At 47.2% G+C, this 12,857-nt stretch overlaps 1 pseudogene; it reads right to left on the bottom strand.

Annotated features, from left to right (window-relative positions):
* Window positions 1-10,494: 10,494 nt before the first annotated feature.
* Window positions 10,495-12,528, bottom strand: LOC132886314 (threonine synthase-like 1; annotated as a pseudogene).
* Window positions 12,529-12,857: the final 329 nt, after the last annotated feature.

A 12,857-nucleotide genomic window follows, 5' to 3' on the forward strand; every position in this document is an offset into this window, starting at 1 on the left:
CCATATCTTATTCTTTTATCTTTGTATATGTAAGTACTTAATTTATTTTAATTTCTCTAGAAGTTTTCTCTATTTCTTTTCTCTGTTTATCTGTAATGATGCTGCTGGACTCTTAATTTCCCTGAGGAAACCCTCCCAAAGGGATCAATAAAGTTTTATCTAATCTAATCCAATCTAAAGAGCTACAACAGTAGGAGTGTTTGCGACACCTGCAACAAGCGGCACCCTACTTGTTTGCATGAAGACAGAGACAAGGAACAACCACAAGCTAAATGAAATCCAAGCCAAGAAAAGAACAGAGAAAAACATTAAGAAATGCAGTCCAAAGACACAACCACAGTTGCTACTTCAAACAGAGTAATCCTTGAAGAAGCCAACACACAGACCTCTGCAATACTTCCTGTCTGGCTGTCATCAGTCATGCAGCCAGCACAAGAGGTACTTGTATATGCCCTCTTGGACACTCAAAGCGATACAACCTTTATTTTGCACTGCAAAAAATAAAAATCTTAGGAAGTTTATTTGTCTATTTTCAAGTCAAAACATCTAGCCACCCTTATTATAAGACATAATTGCCCAACAAGCAAAACCTCATTTAGCTAGAAAGGCTAGTTTTTAGACAGTCCATCTTGAAAATCTTGTATAGACAAAATGTTTGAAAAAGCCTTATTTGGAGCACCTTTGAAAATAAAACAAGTTATTTTTAAAACAAGTAAGTACATTTTGGACATTTGTCAAATGAGGTTCATCTTGTTTCAAGAAAAAAAAACAGTATGCTTGTTTTGGGAATAAATGAACTTTACTGAAATCTTTGAATCTTTCATTACAATTCAACTCCACTTTACATATCCTAAGTTTACTGCGACTGTTTTCTCAGTCATTCAGAGTGAGGTCCTTCTAGATGCTGTACATACTCTAGAGCAGACAAGCGCCTTCAAAAAGGCTATGAGTGAGTGGAGGGCATTTTAGTGAGGTCTTTTTGGAATGCTGTGAGTTAAGTTCAGTGTTTTGTTTTTTTGTTTTTTTTTTTGGGGGGGGGGGGGGTTGTGCCTGATCTTGTAAACCCCTCGTACACATGAATAGTCAGTGCCCCCAAAATGCACTGTTGCTTTGGCGTTGGGTAAGCACTGTAAGTCAAAATGCGTAGACTTTTTTTTTTGTGTGCCTGATCTTGTAAACCCCTCGTACACTGCACTGTTGCTTTGGCGTTGTGTAAGCACTGTAAGTCAAAATGTGTAGACTTTTTTTTTTTGGTGCCTGAGGTCCTGGGGAAGTGGAATCTTAAGAGATGTTTTAATGTTTGAATGTTGAAATGGGAAAAAAAATAAACTTGTTGCAATGCTACACGTGTCGTCAACTTGATTCAAGATAGTCTCTGGTCTCATATCTAGACTATTTTACTAATTACAGGTCACAAAAGGAGAATCTTTTAAGCTAGCAATGCTTAGTTGTAGAATTTAACAATCCTAATATTAGTATATTTATCTTAAATTCAGTTTTTACTGCTAAGACTTTGTCATGAATTTAAGTGAAATACCCTTAAAATGAAATAAATAAAAATGACTTGAATGGCTAAATGTAAGAAGTATGATCTTGTTATAAGAACTATTTTGATTATTTTGAGTTAATCAGATCTTGCATAATAAGTTCCCCAATCTTATTTTGGAATTATTTCATCTAAAAACAGGTTAGATTTTTCATCTTACTTTAAGAAATCTTACCAAGTCAAATTTGACTAGTTCCATTGGCAGATTTTTTTTCCATCTGATTCAAGCAAATATGCTTTGTTTTAATCTTTTATTTCTTATTTTTGAAAGACCATTTTTTGCAGTGTGGGAGGAGTGGCTGATGCTCTAGAAGCTGACAAAGAACAAGTCAAGTTGAAGCTCTCTGCTATGACCTCGAGAACCACAGTAGTAAGCTCTCAAAGAATAAAAGACCTACAAGTCTGTGGCTTTTACTCTGGCAAGATCTCTTTACCATCGGTCTACACACATGACTTTATCCCAGCCAACAGAACTCACATCCCAACCGGTGAAACTGCTAAAGCCTGGCCCTATCTACAGCACCTCCAAGAAGATGTGGCACCTTTACAAGACTGTGAAGTGAGTCTGCTCATTGGGTACAACTGCTCACAAGCCTTACTCCCATGAGAAGTTGTCCCTGGCAAAGAAAATGAGCTCTACGCACAGACCTAGGGTGGAGTATAGTAGGCCATGGGAACCTCTGTTTAGACTATGGAGATGCCTTCAGGATCAGTCATCGTGTAATGGTGAGGCAAGTGACTCCACATGTTGAGCCCTCCATCAACCTGAAAACAGAAGTGCACGATGTGAACAGATCCAAAGTCAAAGAAATTACTCCCTCAGACATCTTAAAGATCCTTGAATCAGACTTCTCAGAAAAGGCTGGAGAAGAGGATCCTGTGGCTCAAGATGATCTCAAGTTCCTGTCAAAGATGAGAGAAAACATCAAGCAAAAGGATGACGGTCATTATGAAATGTCATTACCGTTCAAAGAAGAAAGACCGAAACTGCCAAACAACAAGATTTGTGCAATATGCCATGTAAATTGTCTTGACAAAAGACTAAGGAAGAACAAAACATACTTCAAAGACTATGTGAACTTCATGGATGACATAATCTTACGTGGTGACACAGAGAAAGTCCCTGAGCAAGAAATTGACAACAGTCCTGCATGGTATGTGCCACATCATGGAGTTTATCATCCACAGAAACCAGGGAAAATGTATGTAGTATTCAACTGTTCTGCCAAGTTTCAAGAAACGTCTCTCAATGACCATCTGCTTACCGGGCCTGACCTCACAAACACGTTGGTGGGAGTCCTGTGCAGATTCCGAAAAGATCTAATCGCTGTGACTTGTGACATCGAAAGGATGTTTCATCAGTTTCATGTGAAAAGGGAAGATCAGGAATGCTTATGGTTCTTATGGTGGGAGTATGGCCATCTGGAAACCACACCGTCAACTTACAGAATGAAAGTCCACCTGTTTGGAGCAGCTTCGTCTCCTGGTTGTGCCAACTTTGGCCTGAAACATCTGGCAGCACAAGGGCAAGGTCAGTATAGCAAGACACCATACGCTTCACTCAGAGAAATTTCTATGTAGATGATGGTCTAGCAAATGTTCACACTGAGAAGGAAGCCATTCAGCTCATTAAGGAATCAAGGGAACTTTGCTCCATCAGAAAGCTAAGGCTCCACAAGTTTGTCTCCAATAATGAGAATGTGATGGCATCCATCCCAAAGGAAGAATGTACTACCATTAAGGATCAAGACATGGCCTTGAGCTTACCTCATATGGAGAGAGCGCTTGGTGTAGAGTGGTGCATCACCTCCAATTCGTTCAAGTTCAGAGTGCAAGTGAAGACCAATCCACTAACAAGAAGAGGTGTGCTCTCTACAGCTGCCTCTGTGTATGATCTATTAGGATTCATGGCACCTTTTGTACTTCTTGGAAAGCAAGTTCTTCAGCAAATGTGTAGAGAAAGAATTGGCTGGGGCAAAGAACTTCCAGAGAATCTAAGACCTCAATGGGAGTCTTGGATTAGAAACCTTCCTAAGGCGTCCTAAATGGAAATTAAAAGATGTTACTTACCTTCAAGTTTCCACAATGTCAAGAGGTATGAGCTTCACCATTTTTCTGATGCAAGCACCTCTGGATACAGTGAATGCACTTACCTGCGAGTTGTTAGCGAGTCCACAAAAGTCCATTGCTCTCTTGTGATGGGGAAAATCAAGAGTCACACCAACAAAGGTGACAACAATTCCAAGACTGGAGCTCACTGCGGCAGTAGTTGCAGTTTGAACCAGTGACATGCTCCACAATTAATTAGAAATTCAAGACTTGCGAGAATACTTTTGGACGGATTCTACAGTCATTCTTGGCTACATAAACAATGATGCCAGAAGCTTTCAAGTGTTTGTAGCAAACCAAATCCAAAGAATCAAGTCAAGCACAAAGCCTGAAAAATGGGCCTATGTTGCGTCTGAGGAAAATCCAGCAGATTACGCCTCTCAAGGATTAGCAGCAGAGCAACTCAAGACCTCCAGTTGGTTCACTGGACCGAGGTTTCTCTGGGAAAAGGAACTGCCTGACAGACAGTGTAAAGTGGGAGAAGTTTAGGAGGATGACCCTTAACTTCACAAGGCTCACATGTTCAACACTAAGGCAACGGAGGACAGATAATTATTGGACCGCCTTGAGAAGCTCTCTGACTGGTCAAGTGTCATGCAAGCAGTGACCAGATTGAAATGACGAATCAAAGAACACAAATGTGAGGAGCAAAGAACCAATGAAAGTATAAGCTTTGAAGAAAGAAAAGAAGCAGACGGTGCTATTGTCAAGTTAGTCCAGGAAAGGGCGTTTCCAGATGAGATGAGGAACCTGAAAGCAAACAAGGTCATCACCAAGTCACACAGTAAGCTGTACAAGGTAAGTCTGTTTTTGGATGAAGAAGGGATCACATGTCAAGTGATCACATCATCCAAGTCAAGCCTCGTTACACCCACATGTGAAACATCCAGCAATACTTCCAAAAGGTAGTCACAGATCCAGCTTACTTGTTAAGCACTTCCACGAGAGAGTATATCATCAGGAATGTGGAATGACGGTCAATGAACTGCGAGCTAATGGATGGTGGATTCTGGGATGCAGCAGTGCAGTATCATCTCACATATTCAAATGTGTTAAGTGTTGGAAGTACAGAAGACGTACTGAAGGCCAGAAAATGGGCAACTTACTTGAAGACAGAATGGAAACGACTCCTCCATTCATATACACTGGCATAGACTGCTTTGGTCCAATCTATGTAAAAGAAGGAAGAAAAGATGTCAAAAGATGTGGACTTTTACTTACCTGTCTCTGTTCAAGAGCTGTACACATTGAAATGCTCAATGACATGACATCTGATGCATTCATCAATGCCCTAAGAGCATTCATTGCCATAAGAGGGAATGTGCATAAACTTAGAAGTGACCAAGGAACCAATTTCATTGGTGCAAGGCGAGAGTTCGCAGAACTTATGCAAGGAACGAATGGAGAAAGCGTGAAGGCTTTAGGATGCGAATTTCTAATGAATCCTCCAGCGGCAAGTCATATGGGTGGCATCTGGGAGAGACAAATCAGAACCATAAGGAGAAAGGAAATAAATAAATAAATAAAGAAAGAAAGAAAGAAAGAAAGAAAGAAAGAAAGAAAGAAAGAAAGAAAGAAAGAAAAAGAAAGAAAGAAAGAAAGAACAACTTTATTCATCACACACTCTCTCCCCAACCAGATGACTGATGTGTGTGCATGTGTCTGGGTGTGTGTGAGAGAGTGTGTATAGGCTGAAAAGCTGAATAAAAGCCAGTTTTGTGAACTCAGTTCTGGCCTGCCGTACTTTTGTGCTCCACCCACCTACACAAACTGTCACAGTGGTACCGGAACCCAGGAACCGAGCACAGAAGAGAACAGTCCCATGGAGTCCTCCACCTTCGCCGACCTGATCCACGCCCTCACCACAGCCCAACAGAGCCAGCACCAGGCGCTGCTCGCCCTCCGAAAGGAGCAAGAACAACGGTTCGAGGCCCTGGTGCTGGCGCAACAGGAAGATCGTCGGGTGTTCCGGCACCTCCTCACGTCGGCGGGGTCCACCATCTCCACCGCTGCGGGCCCTTCCCCCCTCACCCTCACGAAGATGGGCCCGCAGGACGACCCCGAGGCATTCCTCACACTCTTTGAGCAGGTAGCAGAGACCTCGGGGTGGCTGGTGTAACAGCGCGTGGTGCGCCTCCTCCCCCTGCTAACGGGAGAGGCACAGCTGGCCGTGCTACAGCTCCCCGCCGACCGCCGGCTGGCCTACGCGGACCTTCGCCAGGCCGTCCTCCAGCGTGTGGGACGCACCCCTGAGCAACAACGTCAGCGCTTCTGCGCTTTGCGCATGGAGGAAGTCAGCCGGCCGTTCGCGTTTGGCCAGCAACTCCAGGACACCTGCTGGCAGTGGTTGAGGGCCGACGACTGCGACACCAAGGGACTCATCAACCAGGTGGTACTGGAGCAGTTCATCACGCGCTTACCAGCGGGAACTGCAGAGTGGGTCCAGTGCCACCGCCTGGTGTCACTGGATCAGGCAATCGAGCTGGCGGAGGACCATTTGGCGGCTGTCCCGACGGCAGGACAGCAGATGACCTCTTCTCTTCTCTTCTCTCCTCTCTCTCTCTCTCTCTCTCTCCCCTCCTCCTGGGTCTCCTCCTCGCCCCGTTCCCCCACCGCGGAGGTGGGGCCCAGTGCCACCTCAGCCGGCCCGCCACACCCGTGGTGCTCTCCCCTCTGTGTCTGTCTCTCCGCCCCCTCAGGTGAGTGATCCCCAGAGCACTAGTGCAGAGAGGAAGCCCGGGCCGGTTTGCTGGCGCTGCGGGGAGCCGGGCCACCTCCAACAGCAGTGCTCGGTAACGGAGGTGGGCGCGGTGGTTCGGATCCCCAACGCACCAGGAGCCGCCCTCGATCGGGCCGGAGCTTATCGCATACCGGTGAGTATCCAAGGGGATACATATCAGGCGTTGGTGGATTCTGGCTGTAATCAGACCTCAATCCACCAAAGCCTGGTGCAAGACGAGGCATTGGGGGGTGCACAGGGGGTGAAGGTGTTGTGTGCGCACGGGGATGTTCACAGCTACCCTTTGGTGTCGGTCCACATTTTTTTCAGAGGGGAAAAATTTAGAGTAAAGGCGGCGGTTAATCCTCGCCTCACCCACTCGATAACTTTGGGGACTGATTGGCCGGGATTTTGGGATTTAATGACATTTAGTGAAGAGTGGGTCCTGCCATCAGTTAACAGGGGGAGGTCCCGGTGACGCATTGGCGGGAGCAGCTGTCACAGAGCCGTCTACGTCAGCTCCGCATCAGAGTGAGGAGCCGCCGGCTCCTCCTCTCTCTGTTGGAGAATCCCTTGCGGATTTTCCATTAGAGCAGTCACAAGACGAGACTCTGCAGCATGCGTTTGACCAAGTGAGAGTAATCGATGGTCAAACGCTCCAGCCAAACGCCACCCCGTCCTTCCCCTACTTCGCGATTATGAAGGATAGATTATACCGAGTGACACAGGACACTCAGACTAAAGAGCGAGTCACGCAGCTTTTAATTCCGAAGAGCCGCCGGGAATTGGTATTCCAGGTGGCTCACTTTAATCCCATGGCTGGACACTGAGGGCAGGATAAAACACTAGCCCGAATAATGGCCTGGTTCTATTGGCCAGGGATTCGCGGCGATGTCCGTAGGTGGTGTACGGCGTGCTGCGAATGCCAGTTAGTAAATCCAGCGGCCATTCCAAAAGCGCCTTTGCGCCCTCTACCGTTAATCGAGACCCCGTTCGAAAGAATTGGGATGGATCACGTTGGGCCATTAGATCGGTCAACACGAGGGTACCGCTTTATATTAGTTCTGGTAGACTATGCAATGCAATACCTGGAAGCAGTGCCTCTTCACAATATCTCAGCACGCAGTATTGCGGAGGCACTCTTCTGCGTTATCTCCCGAGTTGGAATCCCGAAAGAGATTCTGACTGACCAAGGCACCTCGTTTATGTCACATACACTGAACGAACTGTATGGGTTGTTGGGTATTAAGCCGATCCGCACCAACGTGTATCACCCACAAATGGTCGGTTTAGTTGAACGGTTCAATCGCACCCTCAAGAACATAATTAAAAAATTCATAAGTGAGGACGCACGTAATTGGGATAAATGGCTCGAACCCTTGCTCTTTGCAGTGCGAGAGGTCCCCCAAGCCTCCACGTGGTTCTCCTCGTTTGAATTGTGATACGGGCGTAACCCGCTCGGCATTCTAGATGTGCTGCGGGAAAATTGGGAGGAGGGACCTTCACCAAGTAAAAACGAAATCCAATACGTTATTGACCTGCGCGCAAAACTCCACACACTCACGCACCTAACTCAGGAGAATTTGCGGCAGGCCCAAGAACGACAGACCCACCTGTATGACAAGGGTACGCGCCTTAGGGAGTTCGCACCGGGAGATAAAATTCTCGTACTGTTGCCCACATCGAGCTCCAAATTGGTTGCCAAGTGGCAAGGACCCTTTGAGGTCACACGGCGAGTCGGGGACGTTGACTATGAGGTGAGGCGAACGGATAGGAGTGGGGTGCTACAGGTTTACCACCTCAACCTGCTCAAACTCTGGAACGAGGAGGTCCCTGTGGCGTTGGTGTCGGTAGTTCCGGAGAAGGCAGAGCTGGGGCCGGAGTTTCAAAAGGGAACATTTGCATCGCATACCTCTCCGGTCCCCTGTGGAGACCACCTCTCCCTGACCCAACTCGCGGAGGTTGCCCAGTTGCAGACCAGGTTTTCGGACGTGTTCTTGCCCCTGCCCGGCCACACCAACCTCATAGAGCACCACATTGAGACGCCCCCGGGGGTGGTAGTGTGTAGCCACCCTTACAGGTTACCCGAGCACAAGAAAAAAGTGGCTCGGGAAGAACCCGAGGCCATGCTCGAAATGGGCATCATCGAGGAGTCCCACAGTGACTGGAGCAGCCTGGTGGTCTTGGTACCCAAGGCCGACGGGTCGGTCCGGTTCTGTGTGGACTATAGAAAAGTCAACGCGGTGTCTAAATTCGATGCATACCCAATGCCTCGTATTGATGAGTTGCTCGATCGGTTAGACATGGCTCGTTTTTACTCGACACTGGATTGAACAAAGGGTTATTGGCAAATCCCCTTGACTCCATTATCCCGGGAAAAAATGGCCTTTTCCACACCATTTGGCTTACACCAATTCATCACACTTCCTTTTGGGCTGTTTGGGGTGCCCGCTACGTTTCAGCGGCTGATGGACAGGGTCCTCCGCCCCCACGCCACCTATGCGGCCGCCTACCTCGATGACATTATTATCTATAGTAATGACTGGCCGAGGCACCTCGAACATCTGAGGGCCATCCTTAGGTTGCTGAGGCGAGCGGGTCTCACAGCCAACCCGAAGAAGTGTGCGATTGGGCGGGTTGAAGTACGGTATCTGGGCTTCCACTTGGGCAACGGGCAGGTGTATCCCCAAATTAACAAGACAGCAGCAATTGCGGCCTGCCCAAGGCCTAAGACCAAAAAGGGGGTGAGACATTTCCTGGGGCTGGCTGGCTATTATCGTAGGTTTATACCTAATTATTCGGACGTCACCAGCCCGCTGACTGATCTGACTAAAAAGGGGGCACCAGATCTGGTCCAGTGGACGGAGCAATGCCAGCGGGCTTTTTCTGAGGTAAAGGCTGCACTGTGTGGGGGGCCACTTTTACACTCCCCTGACTTTTCTCTCCCCTTTATGTTGCAGATGGATGCGTCAGACAGAGGGCTGGGGGCGGTTTTGTCCCAGGAGGTGGAGGGGGAGGATCGCCCAGTCTTATACATTAGTCACAAGCTGCCGGTGCATGAGGGGCGCTACAGCATGATTGAGAAGGAGTGCCTGGCGATCAAGTGGGCGGTCCTCACCCTCTGGTACTACCTGCTGGGATGCCCTTTCACCCTCTGTTCAGACCACACACCCCTCCAGTGGCTCCACCACATGAAGGATGCCAACGCGCGGTTCACCCGTTGGTATCTGGCACTGCAAGCCTTTAATTTCAAGGTGATCCACAGGCCGGGGGCGCAGATGGTCGTGGCGGACTTCCTCTCCCGTCAAGGGGGGGGGGGGGGTCGGCTGCAGGCCGGACGGCCACCCGGCCTGAGTCGGGCGGTGGGGGTATGTGGCAGCGGGGGTGTGGTCAAGCATCGGTTTGTGACAGGAGGGCGGAGTCAGGGAAGGTAAGTGGCAGAATCACTACACCTGTCGTTAATGTGTTTGTGTGTCTTCCCAGTGACCGCGCCCTATTTAAGGAGAGAGAGCGAGAGCAGAGGGAGCTCTCTCCCCAACCAGATGACTGATGTGTGTGTGTGTGTGTCTGTGTGTGTGTGAGAGAGTGCGTATAGGCTGAAAAGCTGAATAAAAGCCAGTTTTGTGAACTCAATTCTGGCCTGCCGTCCTTCTGTGCTCCACCCACCTACACAAACTGTCACATAGGTATTTTTTTTAAGTTTGTGCTTTATTTTTATTTTCTATTGTTTGCTATCATGTCTGTTAACATATTATCAGCTAACATGGTGTCCTTATGTTTAATACTGTGCATTATTAGTTTTCACGGTTTGATGTACAGAGAAGACTTCAGTAAAACCCGTTAAAGGAAACCACTTGCATCTGATTGTGCTTTGGGAGGGAATCACATTGGGGTTTTTGTGCTGGAAAGGGACTTGAAGAAGCTGCAGCCCCAGCAGTTGCCACTAGGAGATGCTGAAGCTCCTCACTTCTTGTGCCTGTGTCCTGACAGCCCGAATATCCATGTCCTACCTGACCTTCATAAATGAGTCTCATATCATGGATTCCACCTCATCTGTGAGAACACTGAAATCAGGCTGTCAAACTGTATGTGGATGACTTGCTCTCTCTCTTACACTCTCCTACAGAGTTGTATGTATTCGTTTTTGGCCTGCAATAGCACACAGTCCATCCAGCAGCTCCAGAGGCTCATGTGGGATGTCAGGACAGTGTAGAGCTTTAAGAACAGCTGGAGCAAACTTCCCAAAATGTGCAATGGAACACAAAACAAGTGGGTACATCTTATCATGCAGCCAGTCAACCACAGATTTCGCCATGGCAGTACGAGTGTCCATTACGTAGCCTGTTTTGGAGTGTACTTCGTGAGTAGTAGTCAGGCAATCAGCCTCTGAGCACCACCTTGCCTGCACGTCCTGCCGAATCCTACATAATAAATTCTCTGACATGGTAAATTGCTGCTGTTTCTCAAGGCTTACAAACAAGTCCCGGATGAGCTCACCATCTCCGCTGGATGCATAATGCAAAAATCATTCAAGATTTGAAGATTTCAGAATGTCAATAGCAGGAGAATTTGACAGCATGATCTTCCTACAGTACCTCGGAGATCGTGCAGATAAAATCAGAGATGACACAGTTATGATTAGAGGTGCAAATGATGTTTCTTACTGGGATGCCCATTTGTTTAGCATAGACAGCAGATATGGCATTTCCAAAGTATCCAGTGGGGATGCACACATCAATGGGTTGCCCAAATTTCACCACACCATCTCTGATGAGGTCTAGGTAAGCAGAGGAGTGATAGACCACCTGGGGAAGCAGCCACACCCAGTTGATGGAGTTAGCTGTGCTAAGAACAGTGGCGTACTCCACTGCAAAGTGGCTAGCCAGCCTCGAGTCACCAAACATCCCCTTGATGGTGCTCTGACAGAAGTCAAAGTCAGAGAAGATGCTGACAGACCTAGTGTTGCCCCCTTGAAACCAGTCATCTGCAGTTTCTGAATGCTGCTAACGCCTTCCTCAGGGAAAAACACCAGCACTCCAATACACTGTCTGTCGCTTTCACGGAGGTTGCTGAACCCACTAAGTACTGCACTTCCTGTGTCCCCAGATGTGGCCACAAGGATCAAGTAGTTGCACATCTGTGGAAGGCAGTGAGCAAAGAGCTGCGGCATTAACTGAAGTGCCAGGTCTTTAAAGGAACCAGTGGGACCATGGAAGAGCTCAAGAATGTACTGATCCCTCAGCAAGATGCTTAACAGGTGCTACTGATTTGCTGGCAAAGTTTTGCCCATAGGCTCGGGTAACCATTGAGCGAAATTCTGATGGCGCGATATCCAGTGGATGTATGCACTTCTCAAGTATGACTAAAGCATGCTCAGGATAAGGCATATCCACTAATCTTATCCACTCAGAACATCTCAGTTTTGGGAATCCTTTATTAGGTACATAAAGCCCAGCATTGGGAGCTAATCCCTCCATGACAACATCACTGAAGAACCTCACATCACCATTTGACACAGGTCTCTGGGTCCTGGTGGAGATGTACTGTAGGTCTCTGATTCAGAGTCCTTATATTTATCTAGAACCCTGACAACTTTCTCTGCTATTTCCTCAATAGTGTCCCCCCTTCCACAAAACACTCTTGCATCCAACTGCTTCTCATAAAACCGTTTTCAGTACTCTAAGTTCTCCCTCATGGAGATGCCAGCACCCTGACCGACGATTCTGTACAGCCTCTCTACTACGTCTTCAGTATCCACGTCCAGATAGAGAGTGATTCCTGAGCGTTTCAAGTGCCGCATGGAGTCCAAGTGAAGTGGGTTTGAACCCGTAAGTGAGATCACACATCCAGAGGCAGAGAAGTTGCAAACAGCTTGGCCCTCTTCATCGATAAAATGGTCACCTCCAACTTGGGCCAGCTTCTCTGCTACAGTCATCCCCCACGTCTTTTCCAAAACATCGTCAATATCGATTACAGGCTTCCAGAGTCTGTGAGACAAAATCCGCCCGACTGATGTCTTCCCAGCCCCAGGAGGACCCATGAGGAGCATGTTCCTCTCCTGAGAACTCTTTGTAGACATACATGACCTTTGTATCATGTGCAAAGGTGAGAGAGCAGAAGAACTGGCAATTTGATGGTACCTCAGTTTGTCCATTTTCAACAATAAATTAAACAAGTGTCTAGTCATCATTGTTGAGGAAATGGATCTGAGGAGGAAAAAAAATAAGGTACAGTGGCATTAGTTAGTAAAATTAAGTAGATCTAGCTTCAGTTGTGGCTTTACACTATATTTAATGAAGATACAAAGAAAGCATGGAGGAACCATATCTATGTTTACATGCTTGCTGTAAAGCAGTGACACCTGCTGGAGACTTGGTTTATTTCAGGTTAGAAAACATGGCCCTGGGAAATGACTTGCTGTAATGTCTAACCTTTTCATTTTTTGCTTTTTGAGCTTATTTCCATGTACAGGAACAGTCAAAA

This window comes from Neoarius graeffei, chromosome 5 (genome assembly GCF_027579695.1).
Source record: "Neoarius graeffei isolate fNeoGra1 chromosome 5, fNeoGra1.pri, whole genome shotgun sequence".
Classification (NCBI taxonomy): domain Eukaryota; kingdom Metazoa; phylum Chordata; class Actinopteri; order Siluriformes; family Ariidae; genus Neoarius; species Neoarius graeffei.